The sequence below is a fragment of the Oncorhynchus masou genome, unplaced genomic scaffold (assembly GCF_036934945.1).
Source record: "Oncorhynchus masou masou isolate Uvic2021 unplaced genomic scaffold, UVic_Omas_1.1 unplaced_scaffold_2306, whole genome shotgun sequence".
Taxonomy (NCBI): Eukaryota; Metazoa; Chordata; class Actinopteri; order Salmoniformes; family Salmonidae; genus Oncorhynchus; species Oncorhynchus masou.
The window spans coordinates 54,428-65,000 of record NW_027008772.1 but is presented as its reverse complement, the minus strand read 5'-3'; the positions used below and the strand labels follow the sequence as shown (position 1 = coordinate 65,000).

The window sequence follows — 10,573 nt, the reverse complement described above, 5'->3', positions numbered from 1 at the left end:
AGGAGAAGATGTGTCTGTTCCTATAGAAGGACATGTCATCAGGAGAAGATGTGTCTGTTCCTATAGAAGGACCTGTCACCAGGAGAAGATGTGTCTGTTCCTATAGAAGATGTGTCTGTTCCTATAGAAGGACCTGTCACCAGGAGAAGATGTGTCTGTTCCTATAGAAGGACATGTCATCAGGAGAAGATGTGTCTGTTCCTATAGAAGGACCTGTCACCAGGAGAAGATGTGTCTGTTCCTATAGAAGATGTGTCTGTTCCTACAGAAGGACCTGTCATCAGGAGAAGATGTGTCTGTTCCTATAGAAGGACCTGTCATCAGGAGAAGATATGTCTGTTCCTACAGAAGATGTGTCTGTTCCTACAGAAGATGTGTCTGTTCCTACAGAAGATGTGTCTGTTCCTATAGAAGGACCTGTCATCAGGAGAAGATGTGTCTGTTCCTACAGAAGGACCTGTCATCAGGAGAAGATGTGTCTGTTCCTACAGAAGATGTGTCTGTTCCTACAGAAGATGTGTCTGTTCCTATAGAAGGACCTGTCATCAGGAGAAGATGTGTCTGTTCCTACAGAAGGACCTGTCACCAGGAGAAGATGTGTCTGTTCCTACAGAAGATGTGTCTGTTCCTACAGAAGGACCTGTCATCAGGAGAAGATGTGTCTGTTCCTATAGAAGGACCTGTCACCAGGAGAAGATGTGTCTGTTCCTACAGAAGGACTGTCATCAGTAGAAGATGTGTCGGTTCCTACAGAAGGACCTGTCATCAGGAGAAGATGTGTCTGTTCCTACAGAAGGACCTGTCATCAGGAGAAGATGTGTCATCAGGAGAAGATGTGTCTGTTCCTACAGAAGGACCTGTCACCAGGAGAAGATGTGTCTGTTCCTACAGAAGGACTGTCATCAGTAGAAGATGTGTCGGTTCCTACAGAAGGACCTGTCATCAGGAGAAGATGTGTCTGTTCCTACAGAAGGACCTGTCATCAGGAGAAGATGTGTCTGTTCCTACAGAAGGACCTGTCACCAGGAGAAGATGTGTCTGTTCCTACAGAAGGACCTGTCACCAGGAGAAGATGTGTCTGTTCCTACAGAAGGACCTGTCATCAGGAGAAGATGTGTCTGTTCCTATAGAAGGACATGTCATCAGGAGAAGATGTGTCTGTTCCTATAGAAGGACCTGTCACCAGGAGAAGATGTGTCTGTTCCTATAGAAGGACATGTCATCAGGAGAAGATGTGTCTGTTCCTATAGAAGGACCTGTCATCAGGAGAAGATGTGTCTGTTCATACAGAAGATGTGTCTGTTCCTACAGAAGGACATGTCATCAGGAGAAGATGTGTCTGTTCCTATAGAAGGGCCTGTCATCAGGAGAAGATGTGTCTGTTCCTACAGAAGGACCTGTCACCAGGAGAAGATGTGTCTGTTCCTATAGAAGGACCTGTCATCAGGAGAAGATGTGTCTGTTCCTACAGAAGATGTGTCTGTTCCTACAGAAGGACCTGTCATCAGGAGAAGATGTGTCTGTTCCTATAGAAGGACCTGTCATCAGGAGAAGATGTGTCTGTTCCTATAGAAGGACCTGTCATCAGGAGAAGATGTGTCTGTTCCTACAGAAGGACCTGTCATCAGGAGAAGATGTGTCTGTTCCTACAGAAGGACCTGTCACCAGGAGAAGATGTGTCTGTTCCTATAGAAGGACATGTCATCAGGAGAAGATGTGTCTGTTCCTACAGAAGATGTGTCTGTTCCTACAGAAGATGTGTCTGTTCCTATAGAAGGACCTGTCATCAGGAGAAGATGTGTCTGTTCATACAGAAGATGTGTCTGTTCCTACAGAAGGACATGTCATCAGGAGAAGATGTGTCTGTTCCTATAGAAGGACCTGTCATCAGGAGAAGATGTGTCTGTTCCTACAGAAGGACCTGTCATCAGGAGAAGATGTGTCTGTTCCTACAGAAGGACCTGTCATCAGGAGAAGATGTGTCTGTTCCTATAGAAGGACCTGTCATCAGGAGAAGATGTGTCTGTTCCTACAGAAGATGTGTCTGTTCCTACAGAAGGACTTGTCATCAGGAGAAGATGTGTCTGTTCCTATAGAAGGACCTGTCATCAGGAGAAGATGTGTCTGTTCCTACAGAAGATGTGTCTGTTCCTATAGAAGGACTTGTCATCAGGAGATGTGTCTGTTCCTATAGAAGGACCTGTCATCAGGAGAAGATGTGTCTGTTCCTACAGAAGATGTGTCTGTTCCTACAGAAGGACCTGTCATCAGGAGAAGATGTGTCTGTTCCTATAGAAGGACCTGTCATCAGGAGAAGATGTGTCTGTTCCTATAGAAGGACATGTCATCAGGAGAAGATGTGTCTGTTCCTACAGAAGATGTGTCTGTTCCTACAGAAGATGTGTCTGTTCCTATAGAAGGACCTGTCATCAGGAGAAGATGTGTCTGTTCATACAGAAGATGTGTCTGTTCCTACAGAAGGACATGTCATCAGGAGAAGATGTGTCTGTTCCTATAGAAGGACCTGTCATCAGGAGAAGATGTGTCTGTTCCTACAGAAGATGTGTCTGTTCCTACAGAAGATGTGTCTGTTCCTATAGAAGGACCTGTCATCAGGAGAAGATGTGTCTGTTCCTACAGAAGATGTGTCTGTTCCTACAGAAGATGTGTCTGTTCCTATAGAAGGACCTGTCATCAGGAGAAGATGTGTCTGTTCCTATAGAAGATGTGTCTGTTCCTATAGAAGGACATGTCATCAGGAGAAGATGTGTCTGTTCCTACAGAAGGACCTGTCACCAGGAGAAGATGTGTCTGTTCCTACAGAAGGACATGTCATCAGGAGAAGATGTGTCTGTTCCTATAGAAGGACCTGTCACCAGGAGAAGATGTGTCTGTTCCTATAGAAGATGTGTCTGTTCCTACAGAAGGACATGTCATCAGTAGAAGATGTGTCTGTTCCTATAGAAGGACCTGTCATCAGGAGAAGATGTGTCTGTTCCTATAGAAGGACCTGTCGTCAGGAGAAGATGTGTCTGTTCCTACAGAAGGACCTGTCATCAGGAGAAGATGTGTCTGTTCCTATAGAAGGACCTGTCATTAGGAGAAGATGTGTCTGTTCCTATAGAAGGACCTGTCATTAGGAGAAGATGTGTCTGTTCCTACAGAAGGACCTGTCATCAGGAGAAGATGTGTCTGTTCCTATAGAAGGACCTGTCATCAGGAGAAGATGTGTCTGTTCCTATAGAAGGACCTGTCACCAGGAGAAGATGTGTCTGTTCCTACAGAAGGACCTGTCATTAGGAGAAGATGTGTCTGTTCCTATAGAAGGACCTGTCATCAGGAGAAGATGTGTCTGTTCCTACAGAAGATGTGTCTGTTCCTACAGAAGGACCTGTCATCAGGAGAAGATGTGTCTGTTCCTATAGAAGGACCTGTCATCAGGAGAAGATGTGTCTGTTCCTACAGAAGATGTGTCTGTTCCTACAGAAGGACCTGTCATCAGGAGAAGATGTGTCTGTTCCTATAGAAGGACCTGTCATCAGGAGAAGATGTGTCTGTTCCTACAGAAGGACATGTCATCAGGAGAAGATGTGTCTGTTCCTACAGAAGATGTGTCTGTTCCTACAGAAGGACCTGTCATCAGGAGAAGATGTGTCTGTTCCTACAGAAGATGTGTCTGTTCCTATAGAAAGACCTGTCATCAGGAGAAGATGTGTCTGTTCCTATAGAAGGACCTGTCATCAGGAGAAGATGTGTCTGTTCCTACAGAAGGACCTGTCACCAGGAGAAGATGTGTCTGTTCCTACAGAAGGACCTGTCATCAGGAGAAGATGTGTCTGTTCCTACAGAAGGACCTGTCATCAGGAGAAGATGTGTCTGTTCCTACAGAAGGACCTGTCACCAGGAGAAGATGTGTCTGTTCCTACAGAAGGACCTGTCACCAGGAGAAGATGTGTCTGTTCCTACAGAAGGACCTGTCATCAGGAGAAGATGTGTCTGTTCCTATAGAAGGACATGTCATCAGGAGAAGATGTGTCTGTTCCTATAGAAGGACCTGTCACCAGGAGAAGATGTGTCTGTTCCTATAGAAGGACCTGTCACCAGGAGAAGATGTGTCTGTTCCTATAGAAGGACATGTCATCAGGAGAAGATGTGTCTGTTCCTATAGAAGGACCTGTCACCAGGAGAAGATGTGTCTGTTCCTATAGAAGGACATGTCATCAGGAGAAGATGTGTCTGTTCCTATAGAAGGACCTGTCACCAGGAGAAGATGTGTCTGTTCCTATAGAAGGACCTGTCACCAGGAGAAGATGTGTCTGTTCCTATAGAAGGACTTGTCATCAGGAGAAGATGTGTCTGTTCATACAGAAGATGTGTCTGTTCCTACAGAAGGACATGTCATCAGGAGAAGATGTGTCTGTTCCTACAGAAGATGTGTCTGTTCCTACAGAAGGACCTGTCATCAGGAGAAGATGTGTCTGTTCCTACAGAAGATGTGTCTGTTCCTACAGAATATGTGTCTGTTCCTACAGAAGGACCTGTCATCAGGAGAAGATGTGTCTGTTCCTATAGAAGGACCTGTCATCAGGAGAAGATGTGTCTGTTCCTACAGAAGGACCTGTCGTCAGGAGAAGATGTGTCTGTTCCTATAGAAGATGTGTCTGTTCCTATAGAAGGACCTGTCGTCAGGAGAAGATGTGTCTGTTCCTATAGAAGGACCTGTCATCAGGAGAAGATGTGTCTGTTCCTACAGAAGGACCTGTCATCAGGAGAAGATGTGTCTGTTCCTATAGAAGGACCTGTCGTCAGGAGAAGATGTGTCTGTTCCTATAGAAGGACCTGTCATCAGGAGAAGATGTGTCTGTTCCTACAGAAGATGTGTCTGTTCCTATAGAAGATGTGTCTGTTCCTATAGAAGGACCAGGAGAAGATGTGTCTGTTCCTATAGAAGGACCTGTCATCAGGAGAAGATGTGTCTGTTCCTACAGAAGGACCTGTCGTCAGGAGAAGATGTGTCTGTTCCTATAGAAGGACCCGTCATCAGGAGAAGATGTGTCTGTTCCTATAGAAGGACCTGTCATCAGGAGAAGATGTGTCTGTTCCTACAGAAGGACATGTCATCAGGAGAAGATGTGTCTGTTCCTACAGAAGGACCTGTCGTCAGGAGAAGATGTGTCTGTTCCTATAGAAGGACTTGTCACCAGGAGAAGATGTGTCTGTTCCTACAGAAGGACCTGTCGTCAGGAGAAGATGTGTCTGTTCCTACAGAAGGACCTGTCACCAGGAGAAGATGTGTCTGTTCCTACAGAAGGACCTGTCGTCAGGAGAAGATGTGTCTGTTCCTACAGAAGGACCTGTCACCAGGAGAAGATGTGTCTGTACCTATAGAAGGGCTTGTCATCAGCAGAAGATGTGTCTGTTCCTACAGAAGGGCCTGTCATCAGCAGAAGATGTGTCTGTTCCTACAGAAGGGCCTGTCATCAGGAGAAGATGCGTCTGTTCCTACAGAAGGACTTGTCATCAGGAGAAGATGTGTCTGTTCCTACAGAAGGACTTGTCATCAGGAGAAGATGTGTCTGTTCCTATAGAAGGACCTGTCATCAGGAGAAGATGTGTCTGTTCCTACAGAAGATGTGTCTGTTCCTATAGATGATGTGTCTGTTCCTATAGAAGGACTTGTCATCAGGAGAAGATGTGTCTGTTCCTATAGAAGGACCTGTCGTCAGGAGAAGATGTGTCTGTTCCTACAGAAGGACTTGTCATCAGGAGAAGATGTGTCTGTTCCTACAGAAGGACTTGTCATCAGGAGAAGATGTGTCTGTTCCTATAGAAGACCTGTCATCAGTGTGTCTGTTCCTACAGAAGATGATAGAAGATGTGTCTGTTCCTACAGATGTCATCAGGAGAAGATGTGTCTGTTCCTATTAGAAGGACCTGTCAACAGAGAAGATGTGTCTGTTCCTATAGAAGGACATGTCATCATCATAAGATGTGTCTGTTCCTATAGAAGGACCTGTCATCAGGAAGATGTGTCTGTTATTAGAAGATGTGTCTGTTCCTATAGAAGATGTGTCTGTTCCTACAGAAGGACCTGTCATCAGGAGAAGATGTGTCTGTTCCTACAGAAGATGTGTCTGTTCCTATAGAAGGACCTGTCATCAGGAGAAGATGTGTCTGTTCCTATAGAAGGACCTGTCATCAGAGAAGATGTGTCTGTTCCTACAGAAGATGTGTCTGTTCCTATAGAAGGATTGTCATCAGGAGAAGATGTGTCTGTTCCTACAGAAGGACCTGTCATCAGGAGAAGATGTGTCTGTTCCTATAGAAGGACCTGTCATCAGGAGAAGATGTGTCTGTTCCTATAAAAGATGTGTCTGTTCCTATTAGAAGGACCTGTCATTAGGATAAGATGTGTCTGTTCCTACAGAAGATGTGTCTGTTCCTATAGAAGGGCCTGTCATCAGGAGAAGATGTGTCTGTTCCTATAGAAGGACCTGTCATCAGGAGAAGATGTGTCTGTTCCTATAGAAGGACCTGTCATCAGGAGAAGATGTGTCTGTTCCTACAGAAGGACCTGTCATCAGGAGAAGATGTGTCTGTTCCTATAGAAGGACCTGTCATCAGGAGAAGATGTGTCTGTTCCTACAGAAGGACCTGTCACCAGGAGAAGATGTGTCTGTTCCTATAGAAGATGTGTCTGTTCCTATAGAAGGACCTGTCATCAGGAGAAGATGTGTCTGTTCCTATAGAAGGACCTGTCGTCAGGAGAAGATGTGTCTGTTCCTACAGAAGATGTGTCTGTTCCTACAGAAGGACCTGTCATCAGGAGAAGATGTGTCTGTTCCTACAGAAGGGCCTGTCATCAGGAGAAGATGTGTCTGTTCCTACAGAAGGACTTGTCATCAGGAGAAGATGTGTCTGTTCCTACAGAAGGGCCTGTCATCAGGAGAAGATGTGTCTGTTCCTACAGAAGGACATGTCATCAGGAGAAGATGTGTCTGTTCCTACAGAAGATGTGTCTGTTCCTATAGAAGGACATGTCATCAGGAGAAGATGTGTCTGTTCCTACAGAAGTACCTGTCATCAGGAGAAGATGTGTCTGTTCCTACAGAAGGACATGTCGTCAGGAGAAGATGTGTCTGTTCCTATAGAAGATGTGTCTGTTCCTATAGAAGATGTGTCTGTTCCTACAGAAGATGTGTCTGTTCCTATAGAAGATGTGTCTGTTCCTATAGAAGATGTGTCTGTTCCTACAGAAGATGTGTCTGTTCCTATAGAAGATGTGTCTGTTCCTATAGAAGATGTGTCTGTTCCTATAGAAGATGTGTCTGTTCCTACAGAAGATGTGTCTGTTCCTATAGAAGGACATGTCATCAGGAGAAGATGTGTCTGTTCCTATAGAAGATGTGTCTGTTCCTATAGAAGATGTGTCTGTTCCTATAGAAGATGTGTCTGTTCCTACAGAAGATGTGTCTGTTCCTATAGAAGGACCTGTCACCAGGAGAAGATGTGTCTGTTCCTATAGAAGATGTGTCTGTTCCTACAGAAGATGTGTCTGTTCCTATAGAAGATGTGTCTGTTCCTATAGAAGATGTGTCTGTTCCTATAGAAGATGTGTCTGTTCCTACAGAAGATGTGTCTGTTCCTATAGAAGGACATGTCATCAGGAGAAGATGTGTCTGTTCCTATAGAAGATGTGTCTGTTCCTATAGAAGATGTGTCTGTTCCTATAGAAGATGTGTCTGTTCCTACAGAAGATGTTCTGTTCCTATAGAAGGACCTGTCATCAGGAGAAGATGTGTCTGTTCCTACAGAAGGACCTGTCATCAGGAGAAGATGTGTCTGTTCCACAGAAGGACCTGTCACCAGGAGAAGATTGTCTGATCCTATAGAAGGACCCTGTCATCAGGAGAAGACCGTAATAGAAGGACCTGTCATCAGAGAAGATGTTGTCTGTTCCACTACAGAAGGACCTGTCACCAGGAGAAGATGTGTCTGTTCCTATAGAAGATGTGTCTGTTCCTACAGAAGGACCTGTCATCAGGAGAAGATGTGTCTGTTCCTACAGAAGGACCTGTCATCAGGAGAAGATGTGTCTGTTCCTACAGAAGATGTGTCTGTTCCTATAGGAGATGTGTCTGTTCCTACAGAAGGACCTGTCATCAGGAGAAGATGTGTCTGTTCCTACAGAAGGACATGTCACCAGGAGAAGATGTGTCTGTTCCTATAGAAGGACCTGTCATCAGGAGAAGATGTGTCTGTTCCTACAGAAGGACCTGTCACCAGGAGAAGATGTGTCTGTTCCTACAGAAGGACCTGTCATCAGGAGAAGATGTGTCTGTTCCTACAGAAGGACATGTCACCAGGAGAAGATGTGTCTGTTCCTACAGAAGGACCTGTCATCAGGAGAAGATGTGTCTGTTCCTACAGAAGGACCTGTCACCAGGAGAAGATGTGTCTGTTCCTACAGAGGGGGGTTATTAGAGATATTCTGATATAAATTGTCAGTAGTTATTAGAGATATTCTACATCAGCAGCATAGTGGCTGCATCCCATTTCATAATAAGGGGGGGCTTATATTTGTCCACATTTAAAATGTGTTTTTTTGTATGTCCCAACTCCCCCTCTGCCAGGACCAGCCGTTATCAACGGCAACCCTGGAGCAATTAGGGTTAAGTGCAGTCGTGCAAAGTCATTCAGTAAAACTATTTTAAAGTACTACTTGTCAGCCCTCAAGTCTTCAAGATATGTCACTTTCTAAACACAGAAATCCTCCCCGAAGATGCTGCGTTTAGATTTTGTTTCTATTTTTGACAAAGCACTTAGATATAATTTTCCACCTTAAGTATATTTAAAACCAAATACTTTTCTTCAAATATAACTTTACTGGGTGACTTTCACTTAAGTCATTTTCTATTAAGGTATCTTTTACTTTTCTCATGTATGCGCAAGGGCACATTGACAGATTTGTCTTCTTGTTGGCTCGAGGACTCGAGCTCGTGACCTTGGGTTCCTGACCCCACGCGCCGACCGCTAGGCGAGCTCGTGACCTTGGGTTCCTGACCCCACGCGCCGACCGCTAGGCGAGCTCGTGACCTTTGGGTTCCTGACCCCACGCGCCGACCGCTAGGCGAGCTCGACCTTTGGGTTCCTGGCCCCACGCGCTGACCGCTAGGCGAGCTCGTGACCTTGGGTTCCTGGCCCCACGCGCTGACCACTAGGCAAGCTCGTGACCTTTTGGGTTCCTGGCCCCACGAGCTGACCGCTAGGCGAGCTCGTGACCTTTGGGTTCCTGACCCCCAGGCGCCGACCTCTAGGCGAGCTTGTGACCTTTGGGTTCCTGACCCCACGCCGACCGCTAGGCGAGCTCGTGACCTTTGGGTTCCTGACCCCACGCGCCGACCGCTAGGCGAGCTCGTGACCTTTGGGTTCCTGGCCCCACGTGCTGACCGCTAGCCGAGCTCGTGACCTTTGGGTTCCTGGCCCCACGCGCTGACCGCTAGGCGAGCTCGTGACCTTTGGGTTCCTGACCCCACGCTCCGACCGCTAGGCGAGCTCGTGACCTTTGGGTTCCTGACCCCACGCGCCAACCGCTAGGCGAGCTCGTGACCTTTGGGTTCCTGACCCCACGCGCCGACCGCTAGGCTCCCTGCCACGCCTTTGAGATGCAGACAGCTGTGTTTACAGAAGTATCACTATCGCCATAGAAACAATCAGTTCATCCTGCCAGAAAGTCGTTAACACACACTCACACACACACACACAGAGAGAGGGAGAGAGAGTAAATTATGATGATGATGTCGTTGTTGTATAGCTGTCTGATTTCCCCAGTTGAAGGATAAGGAACATTTCAACCACATTAGCCAATAACAGGTGTTTCTGGTCCTTCAGAGCTCCGTCCTCTGAGTTGGCAGGTACCACCAATGTGTGGTAGATAAGGGGTTCTGACCCCTTTTGTGACCGATGCAAATTCATCAGGTACCCCCTCCTAATCAGAACATTACAGCGCATTTATGTTGAAACAAATTAAACAAAAAAATGAGAGAATACAAGAAGTATTGAGTTGAAAAATTGATAATTGGTGGAGTATTGTGGATACTAATATCTCTGTGAGCCTCCCGGGCCCATGTTGCCCAGGGTTAAGAACAGAACACTGTGGATACTAATATCCCTGTGAGCCTCCCGGGCCCATGTTGCCCAGGGTTAAGAACAGAACACTGTGGATACTAATATCTCTGTGAGCCTCCCGGGCCCATGTTGCCCAGGGTTAAGAACAGAACACTGTGGATACTAATATCTCTGTAGCCTCCCGGGCCATGTTGCCCAGGGTTAAGAACAGAACACTGTGGATACTAATATCTCTGGAGCCTCCGGGCCCATGTTGCCCAGGGTTAAGAACAGAACACTGTGGATACCAATATCTCTGTGAGCCTCCCAGGCCCATGTTGCCCAGGGTTAAGAACAGAACACTGTGGGATACTAATATCTCTAATGAGCCTCCCGGGCCCATGTTGCCCAGGTTAAGAACAGAACACTGTGGATACCAATATCTCTGTGAGCCTCCCGGGCCCAT

At 46.2% G+C, this 10,573-nt stretch overlaps 1 pseudogene; it reads left to right on the top strand.

The window, feature by feature from the left end:
• Positions 1-10,573, top strand: part of LOC135533271 (synaptotagmin-17-like) — a 56,495-nt pseudogene that overhangs the window by 8,367 nt on the left and 37,555 nt on the right.